The following is a 10,988-nucleotide window of genomic DNA, read 5'->3' as shown; positions in this document are numbered from 1 at the left end:
AAGTGTATGAGTAGTAACCAGATGAGAAAACCCTAGTGTTTTCTTTAGGGTGAAGGAAGAGTGTGGATTATTTTCCTATATAATCTACCAATTATATCATTTGGTAGATGCTGTTTCCTTTTTAGCGTTGCCAACTGTGCAGAATCGTGCTCCTTTTTGACCATGCTCCATTAGGAAAGAGAAGTGTACACAGGTAACACAGCATTCAAAAGTGATATCTTGAAAAAAGAGTTATTCCTCCTTGTCTGTGGATCAGGATTTTGGCTCCTAGCAACACATGCTGCATCAATACAGTATAAAAAAAGAGCTCATGACAAAGACTGACCGCAATTTTTCCAACTCCCCCAACTTAAAAACTGACTAACTGGCAACCAAATTAACAATTACACAGAATATAGAATGGTTAGAATTGGAAGAGACCTTAAAGATCATCGAATTCCAGCCCCCCTGCCATGGGCAGGGACACCTCCCACTAGACCAGGTTGCTCAAAGTCCCATCCAACCTGGCCCTGAACACTTCCACAGATTGGGCATCTACAGCTTCTCTGGGCAACCTGTTCCAGTGTCTCACCACCCCTGCAGTAGAGAATTTCTTCCTAATATCTCATCTAAATCTCCCCTCTTTCAGTTTAAAACTATTAGTCCTCATCCTATCGCTACACACCCTCAAAAAGAGTCCCTCCCCATCTCTCCTCTGGGCCCCCTTTAGGTACTGGAAGGCCATTATAAGGTCTCTCCAGAGCCTGCTCTTCTCCAGGATGAAGAACCTGTCTTCATAGGAGAGGTGCTCCAGCCCTCTGATCATCTTTGTGGCCTTCCTCTGGACCTGCTCCAACAGGTCCACATCCTTCTTATATTGGGGGCTCCAGAGCTGTACACAGTGCTTCTGTTGGGGTCTCACCAGAGTGGAGTAGAGGGGCAGAATCACATCCCTTGACGTCCTGGCCACACTGCTTTTGATGCAGCCCAGGATTTAGAAGTAGCAAGGAGTAAGTAGTAGGTCATTTCTACGGCTCAAAATCTTCTAGAGGTTCCAAGTTTTTTGTAATTTTCAACTTGGTTTTTACTCCTGTAATTGCATCTTGTGAGGTTGACTGGAGATTGCTATCATGTTATTGTGTTGTGCATCAGTTGACCGATTCCTGAGGCACTGTTATGAACAGGTTGGATCTCCTGGCAAAACAATCTTAGCATTCTTCACAGCAGCAGCCAGCAATAGTTGAGATTTATTAACAAGACAAGTTTTAATTGAATATAGTATGCTATCCAATAATACAATCACTGTATCACCTGTATCACAGAAAATGTAATTATCCTGCTTGCATTTCCCCTGTATTTTTTGCAAACCACTGACAGTTAGCATTTACTTTGCAAAATTAATAACTCTAAATAGAAATACACTTGAAAAAATCCAGTTGATTTGTAAAAGAGGCTTAACAGTAGATAGGTAAGATTTGTTCTTCATTAATGATGCATATTGCATTAAATTATGTTTTTAGAGAGAACAGAATGTCTCCTTTAGCATGGGCTGATGTAACAGAAACTAGGAACAACACTGAATTTGCAAGAAAACCTGTTTCTTGCCCAATTTCCTGAATAAAGGAGTACTGATAAGCATTCAAACTTTGCAAGCTTATCCGAATTGATCCATTAAAAATGGGACTGGATCATGCGAAGTGCTGAGCAGAAGCTCTCTTCAGATGGCATTCTGTAAGTTCAGGTCCTTAGTAAGGTGGCATTGTTCATTAGAAATGTACCTGCATTGAAGGGATACATAATAAAAGCAAAACTAATCACTTTTATTAAAAAAAGAGCTAATGGCATGATTGTCAACAATAGTATTTACGTTTTATAATAAAACATTTGTCCTCCTTTTTGTACAGAGAACAACTATAACCTGAGCGGGAACACTGTATATCTCTTAAGATTATGGCTCAGTCATTTTTATATAGACTATCCTTAAGAAGAAACATATCCACATACTTTCAAAACTTTGATGTCTTTAAAATAGTGCCGATTGCATTGATAATTTCATGGTATATAGACAGCTACTGAGACTCCAGCGAAGCGATAAACTTGGATGCTTACATGTAAGCATGTGAATTCAACAGGGGATGTGGATTTTTTTCTTAATTGAGAGGAAGGAATGTTAGAGGGACTTTCTTCTCATTGATACTAAGAAGCCAGTGGTGAAACATTGATTATGTTGTATAAAAGCATACAGTAAAATTTTGTGTATCCACTGCTGGTAGAAAAAGTACCGATTTAAACGTACCAAGGCTTTGGGAAATATTGCCCATTCTTTGTTAAGCTGCCCCCTTTCCCAAGAGGCTATTCTCCCATTGAGACCAATGGCAATTCCCTTCGTCTCGCTTAGCTTTCAGCTTGGGACCTTATATCCATGGAGAGAAACACTATGCTTTAACTTTCCTCACAAGAGTAAACCACCACAGGACTCATTTACAGCCCAAATAACAAAATAAGACAAAAAAAACCACTAGAGGAGAAATGCTCACACACTGACTTTAGTAGTACTGCATGTATTTACACAAACACACAACTGCAAACGTTCAGAGACCAAATCATACCTTGAGAAATTTTAAGATGGAAAAAATTCCAAACCATTCCTAAACTAGCAATTTCCTGTTTCACAGGTTCTCAAGTGAAATGCAGCTGATGGGCGAAGGAAGCAACAGGAAACATATGCCTAAAGGTAGGGTTAGCTCTTGGTTTTATGAACGTCAAAATTTATGGTAGAAACTATTTGTCTTTCTCACGCCCTCCTAATGTTCTCAGCTCTGTTAGAGGTCTGATCCAACTCTTACTGACATGCAGAAGACACAGCAGAGCATGAACCGCTAGAGAGCTGCTAAGTAGAATCCACCTCTTGATATAAGCAATTTTATGAAAAAAAAAAATATTCAAATTTCAGTTTGGTGTTTTATAGGACTTGTTTTATCTTCCAGTCACACAAGATTATGCACAAGCTTACATGCTGTTCCTTATTCATTGAGTCCTATACATCAAATTCATTGGATGCCATCTTATTTTGATTATTTCTTCACTTACGTTTTAGAATTTTAAGAGTTGCAAGCCCTACAGCAAGTGTCTTCAAATTTAAGCAATTTACTTTATTTGAAGTGCCCCTGACTCACCAGTTGCTCTAAAGGAGTCCTGAACTGTGTTTAGACAAGGTCAGAGAATCATCATTGTCTGTGTATAACAAGTGTATGACTTCTTGAGCCACTGCCTTAACTCTGGGCAAGACATACCCAATGTCTCAGAGCCCCTTCTGCTATTTGTACCTTTAAAACTTGCATCTGTACAGGATTACAAGATTTAATATATACCATTACTTGCACAAATTACTTTAAAAGTTGCTGCATAAGCAGATGAAGTACAATTATCATTTTAGACATCCACAAGAATGTTTACAAAAAGCAACATACAAAACAGCTGATGCTTTTAAAATAAATAGTTCTCAGATACCTTCTTGAAAAAATTTGTCTATAAAGCCCTAAATTAAATCCAGTAAGAGCATGTGACATCCTCTGCTTTAGGACAAACCCCAAAATATCAGATAATAATGTATCTTGGATAATATTGCATTCTGTTCCAGGATTTACAAAAGTAAACAAGATAGCCATTCATCTAGTTTTCTGGGCATCATTAACAGCTCCTTTCAAATGTTTTCACAAAAAAGAATCCCTTAACCTTTCTCCAGAGGTGTTTTAGAAATGTTATTTAATTGTTTTTACTTACAAGCCAGAAAACCAGCAGGATACAAAGGTATTAGCCTGGCATCTTATACTAAGTCAATACATATATAAATACCATATATAAACCATAGAAACACAAAACTGCTTCCTCCCCTCTCTCCCCTTCCTTGACAGCACTTGACAAATTCTATAATGCTACAGGGAAGCTACAATTATCAACCTGAAGATGAACACAAGTTGATACAAACACAGCATTATCAACTTCTCAACAGTTGTATTAAAGTCCTGGATAGTCAAAAAGGCAAAAAATCTCACTTTCTTTGCATTGTTTCTGAAGAGCAGAGATACTTTTTCATGATCATCTTCGGTCAAATGGATGACTTCTTCGAAAGGTGGTATGTCAGAAGCTGCCACATCCAGTTCCTAATGGGAGGGCGAAAACTTACCTACTTACCTTCTGAAATGATGAACATAAATGAAAGCATGGAATTGGAATACACATTTGGAATACACACCAATGGGCACAGCCAAAATTCTGGGGCGGGGGGAGGGAAGGAACAGGGAAGGGAGAGGAACTGGCACAGTTTAAAAAAAATAAAAACCTACTTATAGAAGCACTGTAAAGGAACCACTTCCTGGACAAGTTCAATTTTTCATATTATTTACTTGTCAAACTGCGGAAATTTACTGCAAAATTTACTACAGAAATTGTCAGTTAGTATAACATTAGAGATCTATAGAGTGCAAAAAATATGGTACAGTGGTAGCTCTTTTAACAGTTACTTCTTCTACCAGTAGAACTTAAGCAAACAGGTGTGTTCATGCTAGTGTGCAGAGAACTACTCTCGCTTACACAGAAAGTCTACAGTATAGCCAAAAAACCTGGTATCTGAATTTCATGAAACAGCTCAAAATACAGCTAAGGTTATGTATACAAATTCATGGTTTACCATGTTTAGATCGAATTGTTGACATGTTGTTTATTATTTCTAAATAAGTAACAATTCCTTTAACTTTTCTATTGCTCAAGGGAAATTTTATCATTTCTGCTGACACACTGCACAGTGACAGGTATTACTGCTTAACTGATAGCTGTGTGTACTTCTTATGACTATGAATTACCACTTAAATTCCAGATGAATTCAAGCATTAAGCCTTTCAGATACAATCCAGGTTTTAAAATCAAGCTGACCAAGGGGAGGAGAGGGCAAGAGACAAAAATAACTACATGACTCCAGCAAGACAGAATGATACCAAGTAAGGTCTATAACTAAGGCATTTAGTAATTACTAGTTTTCTAATACCTTCATAAAGAAAAAATATCTTCATGATAATACTGCATTTCCTTGATTAGTTCACCTTTACTCCCCTCACCACTCAAGTTAGTAAGGCATTTCTGAGATTGAAGAGCAATCTGTTCATCAACAGTGATAAAGAGTATTGGAAAGACATTTTTCCCAACATTCCCTAGTTTCAACAATTACTTCCATACATGTATTGTTATTCCTTATAGTTAGCAAAAGCATTTGACTTTTTTTGTGCATTTTGGAGAAAAAAAACCCCAAACCCTTGGGTTTTACATCCGTTTCCCCTACTTTCCTGACCACCATCTACTGTCGAAATGTAACATGGATCATCACACAACACTCATTAGAACTTTAGTGAGGGTAGTATAGGGAACATGCAAATTGCAGATCATTTTATTATGAACTCCTGGACAATATGGAAGCAACTGCTAAATACAAAAATGAAGTACTGCAGGTTTTTTTGTTCACACTTTCAAGAACAACACAATTTATTAATTTAAGCTTTTCTGCATCTACCTTAGAGTAAATGAAGAGCAGTAAGAAAAGACACCGAAAAAAAAAGCCCTGTTAACGAATATGGAAGGTTAAACAAAAAGGCTACTTTCTCTCTGACTAACCTATTCTCAGATTCTCTTATTTTATGCTGCTTTCCCTTATGTGCCCAACAGTCACAAATTTCAGGCAGCTTGACTAAAATCTGGCAAGATGGCAATAATGCAATGTTAGAATTTATATTTGTAAGACATAAAATGGCATCCTGTGCTTTCCTTCAGTTAACTTACTTGTTTCTTTGCTGTTTTTTCAATATGTGTACCTTGTCACACAAATCCAAGATTGTCGTCTTGTCATGTCTCTCCTGGGCTACTGCAAAAAGATTTTTGTTATAGTTAAGATGTCTGCTGAGCTATTAAAAGCATTATGTTGACTTCACACCTGAAAAACTTTTTTTTTTTTTTTAAACAGTAGCATCAGTAGAGATCATCTCCGCATCCTGAGCTGCTTCATACTTCTGTGTGACAGTGGTAGTAGGTGACCGCTACCCTCACTTCCCTATCTGCTCATAGCTTGCACCTGCAAAGAACTTCAAAAAGCAGGAATGGAAGATCAATCTGAGCTGATATGCCTAACTTCAAGCACCATAGTTTGTCTAGGGGTTGGACCACAGAAGACCATGAGATTTTAATTGTATCCAGCAGGCATTGCTATATTGCTTATGCAAATTTGCTACCCAACTTGGAAGTCACACCAAATATCTTAATAATAATCAATAAATTCTGTTAATCGCTATTCTTATGAATAAGCATGCATCTGAGAATAGATCCGATGAGGAGGTCAGACAGCAAGAGAACAGCAGCTGTCCACGGAAACACACTGTGACCCAGAAAATCTTCATGGACCATGCCTGGCTTTTCAACACACTTGATATGACCACAGAAGTGGTAGTTACTACAGTAACTACCTTTACCTTAAAAAAAAAAAAAAGAAAATTTGTATGATACTATACAGAACATTTGGAGAGTTCAAGAAAAAGCTCTTTTCATTTTTTAAGTCCAAAAGCAAGTACAAAGAGGTGCGTAGGCGGTTCCACATCATGCGTTGTGATAAGATCAGTTATGGCTAAAACAAACCAGCATGCTGTAATCGCACTAGGTAATCCTTTTAAGTCAACAGTTGTCTTTTTTAAGGAGATGCACACATTAAAACTTTTTAACATTTATGAGTCCATTTGCTCCCCCATATTTTACATATAAGCAGCCCAAAACATTTTACATTTTGAAGACCAAGTCCTTTTTGAAAGTATAATACTCTCCAGAAAAATGTACTGAATTTGCAGGGCTCTGATCTCTAACAAACTGCTAGTTTGTCTTGTCCTGAATCATAACATCAGAAAAAGGAGATCAGGCCTCATGTGCTTGTCATTGAAGAGACTTGCAGCAAGGAGCTTCATGCTTTGTGAGAAGTAACATTCCCAACATTACACAGGATTTGTTGTAGCAAACAAGCTGACAGTCAGTACTTCCTATCAGCAGATTTTACAGTGAATTGATGGTGAACATACATTCATGCCAGTCTACCATACTCTTGCTCATAAAAAAAACAGTGGGATCACCACCATCTTGAAAAAGCTCCTCCCTTAATTGACAATGGCAAGCTAAGCACTTGATTGCTGGAGTTGATGGCAGTGAGAAGTAATATCGATGTGAAAGGAAAAAGTAGATTTGGAGCAGGGCACCCTTCCCCTGTTCCGTGTTCCACAAAAATATTTTCCTGAGATTGAGTTCTTATATATGTGCTCAGGCTTGTCCCATTTGCCAATGAACCCGGATGCCTGAGATACCACAACTATCTTTGACATCAAGTGAGATGACAGCTTGAAACCCAGTGTTGAAGCTGAATCTTTCTTCCATATCAATTTTTTTTCAGTGATTTCAGGAGTTGCTTTTCAGCTTAACAAGACATCAAGTGATGTGTATTTATTGATAAGGAGAACTCTAGAATTAACTTTTGCTGTTTCTACCATTACTTTTCAAGAAGCGGTATATTAACTTGGCACCTCAATTTCAAGCTACAGAGAATGACCAGCATGCTAAACACCTACCTGGAACACAAAGCTCTCTCTCTGGCATAAACTACTCTGCAACTGTACACACACTAACAGCGTTCAGTCTTTTAACAGACTGGGCAAGTCTCGCAGCATGACTAGGCAACACTTGACACTGTGTACAGGAATACACAAAGCAACTCTGCATGGAAAAGTAATGGGAATGAAAACATACAGGAGAGCGGGATCCAAAGAGTTCAGTGCGACTGTTCAGTCCTAGAGCTTTATCGGACCACAACTTTCATACAGAAAGTAGCAAAGTGGTTCTGGAGACTCGCAGGTGACTTTGGAATTTAAGAAAAAAAAAAAAAAGCTAAAACCTATGGGGTTAACTAATACTTGATAGATACAGAACAACACTGCAGTTTCCTTCTTTCTTCTTAAGAATTTAAGGGCATATTCCTTCTGGGGCCACCTTACTGAGCGTACCTGGGAGTGGGAGGCTAGCATCATACTTGTCCAAAAACATCTCTCTCCTTTTCATACAGGTAATACTGTATCACTGTTAGCTCCCAAAATTGTTATGGGACTGTTTGCAAGGGCAGACAATGTTAGTTCCAGGATGCATTTTCAAGCCTTTCTTGCTATTATTAAAGCTGAGCTTTGGATACATCTTGAAGAGTTGACACGATACAGAGGCCTTCATGACGCCTCTTAAGCCACCCATACAGTAGATCAAATACCCTCCCCCCAAAAAAAAAGCAACTGGAAGTTCAGTTCAAGCAATACAGACAGGATGCAAGGGGGTAAAAGTGGTGTTGAGAGTACTAGAGGAGTAACTGGAGTGTTGTTACATCAGGTGCAAGGAAATTCAACTGAAAGTGTAACGAGAAACTAAGACATTAGTACGCTTCTGTGAAGTCTCCTGAATTGCTCTGCAATTTAGAAGTTACCTTCTTTGTCCTGAGAAATAGTTTTGTCTACTATCTTTTCCATTGGTTTACACTCAGGATACTGCAAAGCGGAAACACAAGACCTCATAGCCAAAATCCTCAGAAGTACCTTATTTTTGGCACACTGTCAGTCAGTAGAGTTCTTGGCCCCAAGTTAGACACCTAAGGAAGCACCGCTGAGAAAAATATGACTGAGAAGCCACATAAAACATCAATGAAGAAAGATGTTTGGTCATAGCTCTTTTTTCACTATTAATAAGCTATGGCCCATTCCCAGAACTGAAAGTAACTTGGTTTTTATCTGGCCTCCAAGCTCAAAAGTACTTTAAACACAAATGCTGGTCTTTTATACCAATACTCTATCCAACTAGCTGCTAGCTATTTTATAAAGATATGCAACCTTAGTACAGGTGCTTTTTTTGTTCTAACTGCATCTAACTTGCATCAAAAAGCATGACAAGATTCTGCTTCTAAGAGAAGCAAGGACATACTAATTTGAGTCTTCTTTTGCATTATTCAAGACTTTGTCTTGACCAGATCTCCAGTCAGTATGCTGGGGAGCAGTGCAGGCCTCGCACACTTCTGCTAGTGTCTCTGCATTGTACTATAGACACCACCAGGACCAGAAAACATTTGAGGATCCATTTGGAAGCTGCCACTGACATATAAATGTTAGCTGTAACACCTACAGAGGCATAAACATGTTTCAATTTCATGAGTACATGATTTGGTGGTGGCAATTAAAAAAGAGAGGATGCAACCAGCAAGCAGAAGCATTGTAATTGAACATCCCTTGCGTGGTTTGGCCTTTGACCGTATTAATCTAATTCCAAAGGCAGTTAATAGCATCACTGATACTTTAGAGCACTCGGCAGTCATAAAACAGGTGCTTCTCTGAGGGGAGGAAATTCAGCTGGCAGAGAAAAGTCTGCCCAGTCATGGGGCTTCGGCTAGACACTGGAGAAGCGATACAATGATGTTACAGAAGATTGCTGCTGATTCATTTTCAGCAAAGTAAGTATGAGCAGTGTGCCACCACACACCTGCAGAAGACTGATCTTCTCATAAGCATCACAGCAAAGGCAAGACCTAATGATTTTTCAAAAACCTCACTGAGAAAACTCTTAAGTTTCCTGGCCATATGGGCAAATTCACAGGACTGTAAAGAGAAAACAAGATCCTAGAGTTACTGGCTAAGCTGGGAAGGGTCGAGGACTCAAGGATGCTCAACTAACATTTAAGCCACTAGGTAGGCCTGGCCTTACAACGGAGGGGCAGCAAGCAGAGCACGTGAAGCCCCTTTCCACCCAACGTCCAAAGAAACTCAGAGATTTACTCACGCATGAGACGCTCCCAGAAGCCCGACTTCGGTCCTTCGCGCCTTCCTACGACCCAACCCCCCGCTCCGCACCCCTGGGCCGCAGCCAAGCCCGACCGGGACGTGGGAGCCGGCGGCCGCGCCCAGCCCCAGCGGCTTGGCCTGGCCTGGCCCGGCCTCCCCTCCCCGCCCCGCCCTCACGCCTGCGGCCCGCCGCGGCCTCGCGAGAGCGCTCTCGCGCCGCGCCCGCCCCTCCCCCGCCCCACGTGACAGCCGCGGGGGCTCACGCCCGGCGGGCGCCGCTCCACCTGTCACTGGCTCCCGGGGAGGGACGGCTTTCCCTTTCCTCCCGCCCCACCCCCGCACGCAGCGCGCCTCGCGCCACACCACGCGCTCATCCGTTAGTGGGGCGGCGGCGCGTGCGGGAAAGTCCCCACCCCGCTGCTGCGGACGAGCAAAGCCGCAGGCCGGACACCGGCGCTTCCCTGGGCGGCTGAGGCCAACTGCCGCGGCACTGGGGCGGCCCTCGCTTCAACTGCCGCCACTCTTCTGCGCGGGCATTACCCGCCGCCCAACCACCCCCTCGGGCGGCTTCTTCTCTTCCTCCTCGCCGCGGTCCAAAGGGACGGATCTTAAGCCAGTACCGTCCGCGCTCAGGGCAGCCATTATTATCCGCTTGTGCCAAAAGCGCCACGCCCCGCGCCCAAGGCAGGGCGGGCGCGGCCCCCCCCACTCGCGCAGCCCGCTTCTTCAGCGCCGTCCACTCCCCCACAGCCCGGAGCCCCCGTTACGCAACTCCGCCCGTGAGCACAGGCCCGCCCTCCTCCTCCTCCCACCCGCCGCTCCCCAGGCCCCCCCCCGCCCGTCCTCCGGTTTTTAAAGGCATACCACTAAACATGCTAGCACTGGGTAATCGACAAGCTCCTCTGACTGACGGCCCGCTCCACCTCTCATAAGCCGGAGATCCCTGAAAGCCCGCCCCCTCCTTCAGACAAAGACCAATGGGATGAGGCCAGGCGAGGGAGGCGGGCGCCGACGGCCAACCAAGCCGAAGCGCCGCGGTGGAAGAGCGCTATGACTGACGTAAGTCAACAAAGGTCACGTGCGGGCCGCGGGGGCGGTGATTGGCTGCGTGGGGCCGGGCGGGGC

General features: G+C 42.2%; 1 long non-coding RNA gene across 1 annotated transcript; it reads right to left on the bottom strand.

The window, feature by feature from the left end:
* Nucleotides 1-1,201: 1,201 nt before the first annotated feature.
* LOC141471402 (uncharacterized) lies at nucleotides 1,202-10,013 on the bottom strand. The gene is made up of 3 exons (XR_012463520.1): nucleotides 9,862-10,013; nucleotides 5,809-5,890; nucleotides 1,202-4,142 (listed from the first exon to the last, which is right to left on the bottom strand). It is a non-coding gene; the product is annotated as an uncharacterized lncRNA (long non-coding RNA).
* Nucleotides 10,014-10,988: the final 975 nt, after the last annotated feature.

The sequence above is a fragment of the Numenius arquata genome, chromosome 1, assembly GCF_964106895.1.
Source record: "Numenius arquata chromosome 1, bNumArq3.hap1.1, whole genome shotgun sequence".
NCBI classification, from domain to species: Eukaryota; Metazoa; Chordata; class Aves; order Charadriiformes; family Scolopacidae; genus Numenius; species Numenius arquata.
This window is presented reverse-complemented; position numbering and strand designations above follow the sequence as displayed.